Source organism: Saccopteryx leptura, chromosome 10, assembly GCF_036850995.1.
Source record: "Saccopteryx leptura isolate mSacLep1 chromosome 10, mSacLep1_pri_phased_curated, whole genome shotgun sequence".
Classification (NCBI taxonomy): domain Eukaryota; kingdom Metazoa; phylum Chordata; class Mammalia; order Chiroptera; family Emballonuridae; genus Saccopteryx; species Saccopteryx leptura.
Genome location: NC_089512.1, coordinates 47,962,269 through 47,978,082, shown reverse-complemented (window position 1 = coordinate 47,978,082; position 15,814 = coordinate 47,962,269). Strand labels below are relative to the sequence as shown.

The 15,814-nt window shown below is 42.1% G+C and overlaps 1 protein-coding gene across 6 annotated transcripts in view; it reads left to right on the top strand.

Moving 5' to 3' along the window:
* Nucleotides 1-2,675: 2,675 nt before the first annotated feature.
* Nucleotides 2,676-15,814, top strand: part of TSEN2 (tRNA splicing endonuclease subunit 2) — a 217,187-nt gene continuing 204,048 nt past the window's right edge. For 3 of the 6 annotated variants that reach the window (XR_010747200.1, XR_010747201.1, XM_066351046.1), the window contains exon 1: nucleotides 2,676-2,736. The gene's annotated coding sequence lies outside the window, so the exon portion shown is untranslated. Of the gene's footprint in view, nucleotides 2,737-3,178; nucleotides 3,243-3,335; nucleotides 3,418-15,814 lie in introns of those variants that run through there. The other 3 variants (XM_066351049.1, XM_066351047.1, XM_066351048.1) reach the window with 3 other exon arrangements.

Below are 15,814 nucleotides of genomic sequence, written 5' to 3'. Positions count from 1 at the left end.
TAAACAACTGTGCTTTTATCAGTCTCTTTAGTGCCGCGTTTTTTATATTTTTGTGCTTTCTGGTGATTCTGCTGTTTAAAATGGACCCCAAGCAGAGTGCTGAAATGCTGTCTAGTGTTCCTAAGCCAAGAAGAGAAAATAACATGTATTAGATGAGCTTCCTTCAGACAGGCATTACATGCTATTGGCCATGAATTCAATGTTAATGAATCAACAGCAGGTATTAAATAAAGTGTCTTTAAACAGAAACACACATAAAGCAAGTTTATGTATTGATCAGTTGATGAAAATGTTGTGGGCAGAGACTGGCAAGAACCCAAGCCTCTCTTTCCCCTAGGAGCAATGGCTCAGTATTCACTAATTAAGTTCTCATGGTAACTCTATATGTATATATGTATATATTATATATACACATATAGGTACATATGTATAGGAATATGCTGTGAAGAATTAGAGACAGAGAGGCACCCTAGGGCAAAAGTCCTGAGTAGATGAGAGTCCAGGGGCCTCTCTGACCTGTGCTGGAAACAGTGTGCTGGAAACAGCAAAACAGCAGGATAAGATTCAGTAATAGAAAATGTTTAGGCTCTCAGAACAGAGATTAGGAGCCAGCATGTTCCTTGTCCTTTACTTCACCCCCTAAAAACTTCTGTCTGCTTCTTTGAGTTATTTGTACTGGCTAATAAATAATCTGAGTGAGGCTGGAGATAGAGCTTTAGTCCTTCAGACTGCTGACCGGGGCTGTTGCCTCCCTTCAGTCCTTTGGAGCATGTCATCTGGTCTCCCAGTAGTTCGTTGTCAATGTGACATGTATGTCATAAAATTTAAAGATTAGAGATACATACTGAAATATTCTGAGTAAAATTATATGATGTCTGGGATCGTTTTAAAATACTGCAGCAGTAGACAAAGGTGCGTGTATGGAGAGTATAAAAGGTTAAAGATTATGAAAGTGATGATTTATTAGATAATTCTATTTTGTATATGTTTGAAAAAGACCATAACAAAAGGCTTAAAATACACATTGAGAGAAAATATTAGGGGAAGACTATCTTATTCAGTAACTGCTACTCTGGACTCTCTATAGAGAGACTCTGGGTGACATTATCTGAGATTGCTATTATGAGGGAATCCCAAGCCCCTGAGTATGGAGCACTGTGCTGACCTTTATGGGACTGGCTATAGTCTCAGCAACCCCCTGATTTGCTTGGCTACCTCTGGCAACTGGCAGTGCCTCTGAACCTTTTTTCTTATCAATAAATAAGGAAGTTGAACTGGACAACCTATGAGTTGCCTTTCATTGTTAAAACCCTCTAATCTAATTCTAAAACCAGTATTTCCTAAATTGGTATGTGCTGGTGCAATATTACAGCCTCTCCACAACTCTTTCTTCCCTGCCCAGTCCATCCCGACACCACTCTTCTCTGAATCTTGCTGAAGTTCTTTTTGCAACACTCCAACAGGAAATTATTCTGATTTTTGGTCTATCTAAAGTCTAAACTACATAGCTGAGCAGTTAAGGCACATGGTGTCTTGAGTTCTTTCTACTAAGAGCTCACAGTCCAGTTAAGGAGGACCAGAAAACAGACAACACAGAAGAAAGTCACCCAAGCCAGCCTGGGGAGGCAAGAAGTCTCCTGGAAGAAATAGCTGAACTGAGACATGAAGTATAGCCAGGAATTACTGCAGCAAAAAGAGTGGGGAAGGTTGTTCCTTCCAGGCAGACGCAACAGTGTGTCCCAAGGCCTGAAGATGAGAAAGTTGGAAAAGGGACAATTTCAAAGACAGTCACACCAAGCCAGCCCCACCCTTCCGTCATCCATCTTCCTCAGCTGCCCAACATGTGCGGTGTGCGCACTGGGGACCCTGGGGTTCATATTTGGGAAAGTACTATATATGGCGGACTCCCTAGCAAGCCTTCTTGAAAGTAACCAGGTCGGGAGAAACTTACACACTTCCCAACGCACTTTTGTTTGGCTCATTCCACATAATCCTGACGACCCCATTTTTCAGTAGCGGGAACTGAGGCTCAGAAAGGTTAAGTCACTCACTCAAGACAGCCAGTGAGGAAGGAGGTAGAGATTCAAATGCAGGTCTGATTCCTGATCTGTTGTCTTTCACACTGCACAGGGAAGCCAGTGCACAGTGACTGCTGGGCACAGGGAAGCCACTGCACAGTGACTTTTGGCTAGCTGTCAGTGAGAAGGCACTTCCTTACATCCTGCATGCTGAGATCAGCGTCAGGGTCGGGGTGGTGTAATCAAGTCCGATAGCCTCAAGCGTCCCATCTCCCTAGAGGCGAGGACTCTAGGCCTTCAGACCTGAATTCAAGTATAAGGTCCAGTAGCTCCTAGCCATGTGACATAGAACAAGTTCGGATCTCATCTGTAAAATGGGTCATGCAGGATTGTCGTGACAATTAAACGTGCAAGAGGCTGCCCGCACGGATAACACTGGAAAGAACAGTTAAGAGGACGTGCTGATGCTGCCTTACACTTCAGCACCGGCTGCTGCACGCGCAGAATAAACCGCCACCTGCCGCAACGCGCGCGCGCATCCCCCCCACCCAATCTTCGGGCTGTGCGCAGGCGCGCTCCGCGAAGACCCGGCGGACATGTCCAATGGCTCTGCAGCTGCGCATTCGTCCGGCTTTGCGGCCGCACTACTTGACGGCAGCGGTGTCCGCCCTCTGGCCGGCGTTGTCGGGGTAACGACGAGTGCGTGGAGTTGATAAAGGTAAGGCGCCAGGGCTGGGGAGGGCGGCACATGGGGACTCTGAGTGCTATGGTGCCAGCAAGCTGAGCGAAAGGGAAGTTTCACTACAGAGGGGACCCGGCCTTCTCCGAAAGCCCTCCAGGGCGAGAGTGAAAAGGGCCCAGAGACTTTCCCGAGTGCCACAGTCGGAGCAGACTGGGCCGGGAGGAGGAGCTAGGCTTCCTGGTTCGGCCGGATTTAACTAAATCTTCTCCGTGCACTGTAGCCCTTCGTACTTCTTTTCCTTCGTTCTCCCTAGAAACCCGGACGCCGCGTCCCAGAGCTGGGGACGTCCAGGTGCACCCAACCCGTTTCTGCCCGAGAGGAGCCTCAGCAGCTAGTGGGGTTGCTGGAGGGGGGCAGACACTTAAGGAAACCAGTAAAGGGATAAGCTAAGACAGTTGCGAATTTGTTGGGCCCTTAACAGTTGGCTTGTGTGCCATCATTTGTTGCAGGTGTAACTACCGTCTGGGTAGCACTTTCCCAAGGTAGGCCCAGTAGTAGGTAGGCGTCTTCGCATAATTACTCATTTAATCCTCACAGCAGCCTTCAAAGGTCTATAGTTTGTTTATATGTCTTAGTCTTAGGTTCTAACTTGAAAGATCCCCAGATGCAGGATCGTTTGCCTTGTTCCTTTTATCCCTGCCTCCCCTAGCCCAGGAGGTAAGCAGTTGGAGTTTCAAACTTTGTTTGTTTTTCTGTTTTGTTTTTTAATTGACAGAAGATGAGCTTTGCCGAGTGGGAGGTTTTTACTGGGCTTGTTAAGGCAGGTGGATCCAGGGAATTGGAAAATTAATGTAGCATCCTCCCCCCTTTTGGTTTTACTTTGTTTTGTTTGGAATAAACATTTATTGAGTACCTAAAGGGTGTTATCTGCTCAAGGGAGGAATAAAGAACAAGCCCTGCTTTTAATAGAAAAGTAAGTGTGTAATTAACACTGCAGGCATCTGGAGTAAGGTATGCCCAGATTTGGGAGAGGAAATGGTACATGACATTCAGCCCCTCTGAGTCCCTTTCCCCATCTGTACAATGCAAATACAAGCAACAAAAGACTATAGAAATGTGAAATCTGCACCAAATAAAAGGAAAACTCTCCCAGTTTCATACCTATTCAGTGCAGTTCAATGTGGGCTCACGCACAGAATTTTTAGGGCTCCTTAGGTAGCTATCCCGTGTAGCCTCTACAGACTCGTCACTGACTGATGGCCTACCAGAACAGGGTTTCTCCACCAAACTGCCGGTTTCCTTCAACTGCTTATCTCACCGAGTAATGTTATTCCTATGTGGTGGCACTTAGTTATAAATGCGCCAATATTCACGTTGCACTTTGGTCACGGATTCGAATTTAGCGAGCCACAGAACACACTGAACTTTCCTCTGTACCGTCCGCATCTTGACTGGCATGGCTGTGGGCTGCTCCGCTGTATACACGGTGTTACTTCATCTGCACATGCGCACATGCTACCACATCATCCTACAGAAACTGGGAGGGTTTTCCTTTTTGGTGCAGATTTCACATTTCTATCGTCTTTTGTTGCTTTCCTGAGACCAGTGAAAAGTGCACCATGACTTTACGGACACATTGTAGTAATAGAACTTACTTTAGGGGACTGTTGAGGTTTTTTTTTTTTTCATTTTTCTGAAGCTGGAAACAGGGAGAGACAGTCAGACAGACTCCCGCATGCGCCCGATCGGGATCCACCCGGCACGCCCACCATGGGGCGATGCTCTGCCCATCCTGGGCGTCGCCATATTGTGACCAGAGCCACTCTAGCGCCTGAGGCAGAGGCCACAGAGCCATCCCCAGCCCGGGCCATCTTTGCTCCAATGGAGCCTCGGCTGCGGGAGGGGAAGAGAGAGACAGAGAGGAAGGCGCGGCGGAGGGGTGGAAAAGCAAATGGGCGCTTCTCCTATGTGCCCTGGCCGGGAATCGAACCCGGGTCCTCCGCACGCTAGGCCGACGCTCTACCGCTGAGCCAACCGGCCAGGGCCTACTGTTGAGGTTTTAAGCACATTTGACTAGCCATCCTAAGCAGTGGTTGGCAACTTTAGCTACATATTGAAATCACCTGGGTCCCACTCTAGAATTTCTGGTGTAATTGCAGGTAAGGCCTGGGCATTAGGAGTTTTAATTTTCCCTAGGTGATTCTAAGGGCAGCCAAACTTGAGAGCCACTGTTATATGCAACCCCAGGTTAATTTTCTTAATCTCTTTTTAGTTGTCATAACCTACACTAGCTCCAAGTCTAAACCAGCCTTCACATCCCAAACTCCCTGACAGTTGACCCAGTCCCTTCTATGCATCTGTGTGTGCTTCAGACATGCGTCTTTCTTTAGGCCAGGCTTACCGTGCCCCTGTCTCCCTGTATTACTCACCTTGCATCTTCCCTAACTATGGGGCTTTGGAAAATGACTTGCTCTCTCTGAGCCTGGGTTTCCTTGTCTCTGAAGTAGGATAGTGGAACCACCTGTGTAGCATACAGCACAAGGGCCTAACAATGATTGTACCTCTTCTAATTTTACTCACATGCCACATCTTGCATTATGCTGTTCTCCCATGGCACTGAAGAAACATCTCCTAAACTAGTGTTTTTCAGCTGCTGGTCTGCAGACTGGTCCGTCGGAAATTGCATACCTGTCTGCAAAAGAGTTAACCACCCCAATGTTGTATGAAGATTATAGACCCAGATTATAGACCTAATGATTATAGTTGAACATTCACTTATGCTCAGGGTGATGTCTTCCTTAGCAGTCCCTGAAATAATTCTCCTGTTTTCACAGGTCCCCAAGTGTAAAAAGGTTGAAAAACACTGCCCTAAATGCCCGTTGCAGATTTGGACAATAGTGTTTTGAATCATTTCTCTCCTTTACCTTCTGAGGTCATCACAAGGCAACCCGTCCACAAAACTGAAACTAGAGATCATCTGGTTTTTCCTGTTGAATTTTTTAAATAATTTAATTTTTTAATTTTTTAATTTAATTTATTGAGGTGACATTGGTTAATAAAGATATATATAGGTTTCAGGTGTACAGTTCTATAATATATCATCTGTATATTGTATTATGTTTACCACCCCAAGTTAAATAACAGCTTTATTGAGAGGTCATTCACATACCATTAAATTCACCTTTGTAAAATGTACAGTTCAGTGATTTTAGTATATTCACAGAGTTACGCAATTGTCACCATCACTTCAATCTAACTTGAAACATTTTCATCACCCTCAAATAAACCCCATACCAATTAGCAGTCATTCCAACATTTCTCCCTTCCCCCAGCACCTGCAATTTCTAATCTACTTTTTGTTCCCTTTGGAGTTGCTTATTCTGAACATTTCATATTAATGGTCTTATATATGGTATGTGGTCTTTTGTGACTGGCTTCTTTTACTTAGTGTAATGCTTTCATGGTTCACCATGCACATTGTCGAATGTATCAGTACTCCATTCCTTTATTAGTGATTATATTCCATTATGTGGCTATACCACATTTTGTTGATCCATTCATGTCTTGATGGACATTTGTGTGCTTTCTACCTTTTGGCTTTTATGACTAATGCTACTGTAAACATTCATGTACAAGTTTTGTGTGTGTGTGTGTCAGAGACAGAAAGAGATGAGAAGCATCAATTCTTCGTTGCAGCACCTTACTTGTTCATTGATTGCTTTCTCATGTGTGCTTTGACTGGGGGCTACAGCAGACTGAGTGACCCCTTGCTCAAACCAGATGAGCCCACTCTCAAACTGGCGACCTCAGGGTTTTGAACCTGGGTCCTCCACGCCCCATCCAACACTCTATCCACTGGACCACTGCCTGGTCAGGTCACGTACAAGTTTTTGCTTGAACATGTTTTCACCTTGTTTTGTATCTATTCTGGGGGGTGGAATTGCTGGATCATATGGTTTTCGGTTAACATTGGAGTAATTTCCAGTTTTCTAGTCCTGTTCAATTTGAAGATGAAGAAACTGGGCTTAGAGAGCTTAAGTGTTTGAAAGTCACAAGATAATAATGACATTTTTGTATATATGGAAGGCCTACTATGAGCCAAATTCTTTTTTTTTTAACCAAATTCTTGATGTGCATGATGTCACATAAGCAGAGATAACAGATCCCAAATTTTGAGGTTTTGTGGGAAAATATTTTTGTGTGTGTGGCAAGAAACCAATCACACTTGGAGTACCAAGTTCTTGCCATCAAGTGTCATTGCTCAGAATGCTTTTTTTTTAGAGTACATTAGCAATCTAAAAAGGAAAATTCAAAACAAAGCAGGCAAATTAAAACAAAACTTTTTCATTTTTGCTTGTTTGAGAGAATTTAATTGGAAGATCTTGAAGTTAGCCCTTAAATATTTTCTTTTTAAAAATTCCAAGTGTCATATATAAAAGTCAAATACTAATCAGAGGTTAAGTTATGAAAGTGAAAATCTCACAAAAGTCTGAATTGCTCCTGGGAATCCCTAGAAAGTTCCTCATTGGAGATCAATGACCTGCCTCAAAAAAGCCCACACAGCATTGTTTAAGCTTTAGAATAAATCACTGTTTCTACAATTAAATAGTAAATGCAATAGTTGGCTTGGGTTGAGGGATAGGTCAGCAAGTGAAAATCAAGTTAAAATTCCCTTGAAAGAAAATCTCTTAATCACTCATTAATATAGTGTATACATAGTTTGTTTAGAATGCCATACTCTGTGTGTGTGTATGTGTTTGTGTAATATATAAGGTCTACCGGAAAGTTCTGTTCGTTTCTATCACAACAAGTTTCGACATGTAAGCACATGTTTATTTGGCACATGTGTGCCTCTCTATTTTTATCATTTAATGTATACATACTGACGTGGCAAATTAACTAAAACAAAGTTGATTCACGTTAGTCTTATGTGTGAAGCCATAGTGTACCCATGGCTACTGATAAAGTTCATTTATGCCACTGTAATTTTTACGAATTTCAACAAGGAAGAAATGCTACAGAAGTATGTCTGTCGCATCCACCATATTCCCCGGACTTAGCACCCTCCGACTATCACTTGTTTTTGTCCTTACAAAATTTTTTGAAGGGCAAAAAATTCAAAAATGAAGAAGATATCAAACAAGCACTGGTTCAATTTTTCACATCAAGATAAAACATTTTTCAAAAATGGGATATACAAATTGCCCTCACACTGGCAAGAAATCATTAATAATAATGGCAATTGTATTATTTAATAAAGTTTATTGACGGTAAGAAAAATTTGTATTTTGTTTTATTCCAAAAATGGACAGAACTTTCCGGTAGACCTTATATATAGCCATGCTCAGCATGTGATTACATTGGGGGATCTTAGAAATCATTATTTATAATTTTTTATTAACTTTAAATTATTGTGTTAACATGTTTTCAAGTGTCCCACTTAACATAATTCCCTCCCCCTCACCTCTTTGTCCCCCATTGCCTGCCCCTCCCCCTTCCCTTTGGGATTTGCTGTCCTGTTATCTGTATCTATGTATATATAATTTTACTAATCCCTTCACCTACTCTGATCCTATCCCCTCATCCCCCTTCCCTCTGACAGCTGTCCCTCTGCTCCCTTTGACCCTGCCTTTGCCTCTGTTCCATTCCTCAGTTCACTTTTGTTCATTAGATTCCACATGTAAGTGAGATCATATGATATTTGTCTTTCTCTGCCTGGCTTATTTCACTTAGCATAATAATCTCCAGGTCCATCCATGCCATCGCAAAAGGTAAGATTTGGTTCATTTTCACGGCCACATAGTATTCCATTGTGTGTGTGTGTGTGTGTGTGTGTGTATATATATATACATACACCACAGCTTTTTAATCCACTCATCCTCTGCTGGCCACTTGGGCTGTTTCCAGATACTATATTGGCTATTGTAAACAATGCTGCAATTAAACATGGGGGTGCATTTCTTCTTTTGATTCAGTGATTTGGTGTTCTTAGGATATATTCCTAAAAGTGGGATGGCTGGGTCAAAAGGCAGTTCCATTTTTAATTTTTTGAGGAAACTCCATACAGTTCTCCACAGTGGCTGCACCAGTCTGCATTCCCACCAGCAGTGCAGGAGGGTTCCCTTTCCTCCGGACCCTCACCAGCACTTATTGTGTGTTGATTTGTTAATGAGCACCATTCTGATAGGTGTGAGGTGGTATCTCATTGTGGTTTTAATTTGCATTTCTCTGATGATTAATGACATTGAACATTTTTTCATATGCTTATTGGCCATCTGTATGTCCTCTTTGGAGAAGTGTCTATTTAGTTCTTGTGCCCATTTATTGATTGTTTACCTTCCTGGTGTTGGGTTTTAGCAGTTCTTAATAAATTTTTGTTATTAAACCCTTATCAGACATATTGGTGAATAAGTTCTTCCATTGTATTGGTTGTCTTTTAATTTTGTTTATGGTGTCTTTTGCTGTGCAAAAGCTTTTTAGTTTGATATAGTCCCATTTGTTTATTTTGTCCTTTATTTCACTTGCCTGTAGAGATAAATCAGCAAATATATTGCTGCAAGAGATGTTGGAGAGTTTACTGCCTATGTTTTCTTCTAAGATGTTTCTAGTCTCACGACTTACAATTAAGTCTTTTATCCATTTTGAGTTTATTTTTGTGAATGGTGTAAGTTGGTGGTCTAGTTTAATTTTTTGCATGTACCTGTCCAGTTTTCCCAACACCATTTGTTAAAGAGACTGTCTTTACTCCACTGTATGCTCTTACCTCCTTTGTCAAAGATCAATTGACCATAAAGGCGTGGGTTTATTTCTGGGTTCTCTGTTCTGTTCCATTGATCTGTATGCCTGTTCTTATGCCAGTACCAAGCTGTTTTGATTACTATGGCCTTGTAGTATATAACTTATCAGGAAGAGTGATACCACATACTTTATTCTTCATTTTCAAGATTGCTAAGGCTATTTGTGTTCTTTTTTGGTTCCATATAAATTTTTGGAATATTTTTGTTCTATATCTTGGAAGTATGTCATTGGTATTTTAATAGGAATTGCATTGAATCTATAGATTGCTTTGGGTAATATAGACATTTTAATAATGTTTATTTTGCCTATCCATGAATACGGTATATGCTTCCACTTGTTTGTATCTTCCTTGATTTATTTTTTCAATGTCTTATCATTTTCTGAGTACAAGTCTTTTACCTTCTTGGTTAAATTTACTCCTAGGTACTTTTTTTTTTTTGTATTTTTCCAAAGCTGGAAACGGGGAGAGACAGTCAGACAGACTCCCGCATGCGCCCGACCGGGATCCACCCAGCACGCCCACCAGGGGGCGACACTCTGCCCACCAGGGGGCGATGCTCTACCCCTCCAGGGCATCGCTCTGCCATGACCAGAGCCACTCTAGCGCCTGGGGCAGAGGCCAAGGAGCCATCCCCAGCGCCCGGGCCATCTTTTGCTCCAGTGGAGCCTTGGCTGCGGGAGGGGAAGAGAGAGACAGAGAGGAAGGGGGGTGGGGAGGGGTGGAGAAGCAAATGGGCGCTTCTCCTATGTGCCCTGGCCGGGAATCGAACCCGGGTCCGCCGCACGCCAGGCCGACGCTCTACCGCTGAGCCAACCAGCCAGGGCCGGTACTTTATTTTTTTGTTGTTGCAATAGTGAAAGGGATTTTTTCCCCTTAATTTCTATTTCAGATAGTTTATTGTTGATGTATAAAAATACCACTGATTTCTGAATATTAATTTTATATCCTGTTACCTTGCCAAATTTATTTATCAGGTCTAGTAATTTTTTGACTGAAGACTTTACCTATGTACAGTATCATGTCATCAGCAAATAATGATAGTTTTACTTCTTCTTTTCCAATTTGGATGCCTTTTATTTCTTCTTCTTCTTGTCTGATTGCTGTGCCTAGGACTTCCAGAACTATGTTGAATAAGAGTGGTAAAAGGGGGCACCTCTGCCTTGTTCCTGATCTCAAGGATATTGCTTTTAATTTTTGTCCATTGAGTATGATCTTGACTGTCGGTTTGTCATAGATGGCTTTTATTATGTTGAGATATGTTCCCTGTATTCACACTTTGCTGAGAGCTTTGATCATAAATGGGTGCTGGATTTTATCAAATGCTTTTTCTTTATCTATTGATATGATCATGTGATTTTTATTCTTCCTTTTGTTTATGTGATGAATCACATTGATTGATTTGTGAATATTGTGCCAGCCTTGCCTCCCTAGAATAAATCCCACTTGATCATGATATATGACTTTTTTTAATGTATTGCTGGATCCAGTTTGCTAATATTTTGTTGAAAATTTTAGCTTCTATGTTCATCAGGGATATTGGTCTATAGTTTTCTTTCGTTGTAGTGTCTTTACCTGGTTTTGGAATGAGGACAATGCTTGCCTCATAAAAGGAGTTTGGAAGTCTTCCTTCCTCTTGAATTTTTTGAAATAGCTTGAGAAGGATAGGTGTTAGTTCTTCTTTGAATATTTGGTAAAATTTGCCTGTGAAGCCATTTGGTCCAGGGCTTTTATTTGTTGGGAGGTGTTTTTTTTTGTTTTTTTGTTGTTGTTGTTTTTTACAGAGACAGAGAGTCAGAGAGAGGGATAGAGAGGGACAGACAGACAGGAACGAAGAGAGATGAGAAGCATCAATCATTAGTTTTTCGTTGCAGCACCCTAGTTGTTCACTGATCGCCTTCTCACATGTGCCTTGACCGTGGAGCCACAGCAGACCAAATAATCCCCTGCTCGAGCCAGCGACCCCAGGTCCAAGCTGGTGAGCTTTTACTCAAACCAGATGAGCCCGCACTCAAGCCGGCGACCACGGGGTCTCGAACCTGGGTCCTCCGTATCCCAGTCCGATGCTCCAGCCACTGCACCGCCGCCTGGCCAAGCTGTTGGGAGTTTTTTTATAATTGTTTCAATTTTATTTGTTGTAATTGGTCTGTTTAGGTTTTCTGATTCTTCCAGATTGAGTCTTGGAAGATTGTATGTTTCTAGGAATTTATCCATTTCACCTAGGTTGTCCAATTTTTTTGCATATAGATCTTCATAATATTTTCTTACAATCCTTTGTATTTCTGTGGTATCAGTTGTAACTTCTCCTTTTAAATTTCTAATTTTACTTGAGTCCTTTTTTTTCTTGATGAGTCTGGTTAAAGGTTTGTCAATCTTGTTTACCTTTTCAAAGAACCAGCAGTTGGTTTTATTGATCTTTTGTATTGTTTTTTTAGCCTCTATGTCATTTATTTCTGCTCTGATTTTTATTATTTCCTTCCTTCTACTTCCTCTGGGCTTTATTTGTTGTTCTTTTTCTAGTTCTTTTAGATGCAGAGTTAAGTTGTGTATTTGAGCTTTTTCTTGCTTCTTAAGGTATGTTGTAATGCTGTGAACTTTCCTCTCAGGACTGCTTTTGCTGTGACCCATAAATTTTGAGTTGTTGTATGTTCATTTTCATTTGTTTCAAGGAAATTTTTTATTTCTTCCTTGATCTCATTGTTAACCCATTTGTTATTTAATAACATCCTGTTTAGTCTCCAAATGTTTGAATGTTTTTCAGTTTTTCTATTGTAGATGATCTCTAGTTTCATGCCATTGTGATCAGAGAAGATGCTTGATATGATTTCAGTCTTCTTAAATTTATTGAGACTTGTCTTGTGTCCTAACATCCAGTCTATCCTAAAGAATGTACCATGAGCACTTGAGAAGAATGTATATTCTGCTGCTTTGGGGTGAAAGGTTCTGAAGATATCTATTAAATTCAGTTGATCTAGTGTGTCATTTAAGGCAACTGTTTCTTTGTTAATTTTCTGTCTGGAGGATCTATCTATTGATGTTAGTGGGGTATTAAAATCCTCTACTATTATAGTATTACTGTTGATCTCGCCCTTTATGTCCATCAAAATCTCCTTTATAGCCTGACCAGGCGGTGGTGCAGTGGATAGAGCATCAGACTGGGATGCAGAGGACCCAGGTTCGAGACCCTAAGGTCACCAGCTTGAGTACGGGCCCATCTGGTTTGAGCAAAAGCCCACCAGCTTGAACCCAAGGTCGCTGGCTCCAGCAAGGGGTTACTCGGTCTGCTGAAGGCCCGCGGTCAAGGCACATATGAGAAAGCAATCAATGAACAACTAAGGTGTTGCAACACGCGCAATGAAAAACTAATGATTGATGCTTCTCATCTCTCTCCGTTTCTGTCTGTCTGTCCCTGTCTATCCCTCTCTCTGACTCACTCTCTGTCTCTGTAAAAAATAAATAAATAAATAAAAATTTTTAAGAAATCTCCTTTATATATTTAGGTGCTCCTATATTAGGCACATAAGTATTTACAATGGTTATATCCTCTTGTTGGATTGCTTCCTTTATCATTATGTAGTGACGTTCTTTATCCCTTACTATAGCCTTTGTTTTAAAGTCTATTTTGTCAGATATAAATATTGCTGCTCTAGCTTTTTTTTTTTTTTTCATTTCCAATTGCATGAAATACTTTTTTCCATCCCTTCACTTTCACTCTATGTGTATCTTTTGTTCTGAGGTGTGTCTCTTGTAGACAACATATGTACAGGTCCTGTTTTCTTATCCATGCAGCTACCCTGTCTTTTGATTGGAGCATTTAATCCATTAATACATTAATACATTTTAATACATTTGAGGTTATTATTGACATGTACTTATTTATTGCCATTTTATTCTTTAAATCTACAATCCTCTTTTTAAGGATTTTTTTTCCCTTTGCTCTTTTTATTTTATTTTATTTTTTTCCATTTTTCTGAAGCTGGAAATGGGGAGGCAGTCAGGCAGACTCCCGCATGCGCCCGACCGGGATCCACCCGGCACGCCCACCAGGGGGCGATGCTCTGCCCCTCTGGGGCATCACTCTGTTGCATCCAGAGCCACTCTAGCGCCTGAGGCAGAGGCCACAGAGCCATCCTCAGCGCCCGGGCAATCTTTGCTCCAGTGGAGTCTCGGCTGCAGGAGGGGAAGAGAGAGACAAAGAGGAAGGAGAGGGGGAGGAGTGGAGAAGCAGATGGGCACTTCTCCTGTGTGCCCTGGCCGGGAATCGAACCCGGGACTCCCGCACACCAGGTCGACGCTCTACCGCTGAGCCAACTGGCCAGGGCCTCCTTTGCTCTTTTTATAGCAGGCCCCTTAACATTTCTTGCAATACTGGTTTAGTTATAATGAATTCTTTGAGGTTTTGGGTTTTTTTGTTTGTTTGTTTTGTCTGTGAAGCTTTTTATTTCTCCTTCAATTTTAAACGATAGCCTTGCTGGATAAAGAAGTCTTGGTTGTAGGTTCTTGTTTTGCATCACTTTGAATATTTCTTGTCAATCTCTTCTGTCCTCAAGAGTTTCTGTTGAGAAGTCGGATGTCATCCTTTTGGGGGTTTCTCTCTCGGTAATTAACTGCTTTTCCCTTGCAGCTTTTAGTATTCTTTCTTTGTCTTTTAACTTTGGCACTTTAATTATGATGTGTCTTAGTGTAGGCCTCCTTGGGTTCCTCTTTAATGGGACTCTATGTGCTTCTTGAACTTGTGTGACTTTTTTCTTCATCAATTTAGGGAAGTTTTCAGCTATAATTTCTTCAAACAGGTTCTCTATCCCTTGTTCATTCTCCTTCAGGAACCCCTATGATGCGAATGTTGTTTCTCTTCATGTTTTCACAGAGCTCTCTTAGAGTTTCCTCAGTCTTTTTGAGCCTCTTTTCTTTTTGCTGCTCTGCTTCCCTGCTTTCGTTTGTCTTATCCTCTAAATCGCTGATTCAATCCTCTGCTTCAGCCTGCTATTGATTCCTTCTAGTGCAGTCTTCATTTCTGATAATGTATTTGTCATTTCTGACTGGTTCTTTTTTATGATTTCAGTGTCCTTTTTGATGCTTGCTATCTCTTTATGTAGGTGCTCATTATGTCCATCCATTGTTGCTCTGAGATCCTTGAGCATCCTAAAAATCGTTATTTTAAACTCTGCACCTGGTAGTTTGGTTACTTACATCTCATTCAGTTCTTTTTCTGGGAATTTCTCTTATTGATTTATTTGGGTCACATTTCTCTGTAGGCCCATTTTGTCTGTGCCTTAGGTAGTGCTGTCTGACTTTGAAATTTTTGTGGTGTCTTTATGAAGAAAATGGGCTTGGTGGTACTGACCTCCAGGGCCACCTGTTTTCCTTGTTTAAGGAATGCTTCTTGAGGGTACTATTTTCTCTTTTATTGTATGTGAGTATTAAATGCAGTTGGTCCTTTCATGGGTACAGTTATCTTTTCAGGCTGGCTGGCTTTAAGGGTCAACCTTGATCATGTGTATTACACACTGTGCAATGTCTGTCCTGTTGGGTGTATTTATTCTCCACAGTGTCTGGTGCCTGCTAGACTCCACCTTTGGGCATGCTGCTTGTGTAGGTAGCTGAGCCTAGGATTGGTGCTGTCTGCCACTCACAACCAGTTGTGTTGGTTCTAGACCTTCTTGGGTTGGCATCAGTTGTTGTTTGTAATCGGCTGTGGGCTCTCTGTCTGCAGCTACTGCACTTTTCACTGTTTGTACCTGCATTTTCTGTGCCTGGATACTGTGGGAGGGGCCAACCTTTGTATAAGAATCAGCTTCCTCCTGCCTAGAAATGACAGCAGCTCTGTAAAAAGCCCAAGCTCTATAAGATTTGTCTCTACTTTTCAGCTGCTCCTCCTCCTCTTGCAGCTGCCTGGTCTTCCCACAGAGTCTTCTGTAGTAAGATTAATGTGGGCTCAGACTGGCCTCACTCAACCAACCCCTCTACAGGTTGCACGCTTGGTGGGTTATGGCATCTAAGGTTGTGAATACAATGTTAGTGGGACCCCCTACGTCAGGGGTCTCTTGGTCAGGAGCTTAGTACGGGGAATATGGCCCCTGTTCCAGAGCTTAGTCCCTCAGCCACTGCTGGATACTCAAATTTTATTTCTCCCCAGCAAGGTGAGCAGCAGGTTCAGACCAAGTGTGGCGACAGTCCCCTCTACAGAAATTATTTCAGCTGGTGAGACCCTGGTCTCAGGGAGGAAGACAGAGAGTGTCCTCTCCTGTGGCTGATGGTGCCCCTCCCAAAGGTGGCTAAGCCCCTCAACCAGATCCAGTAATAGACTCACAGAGACCC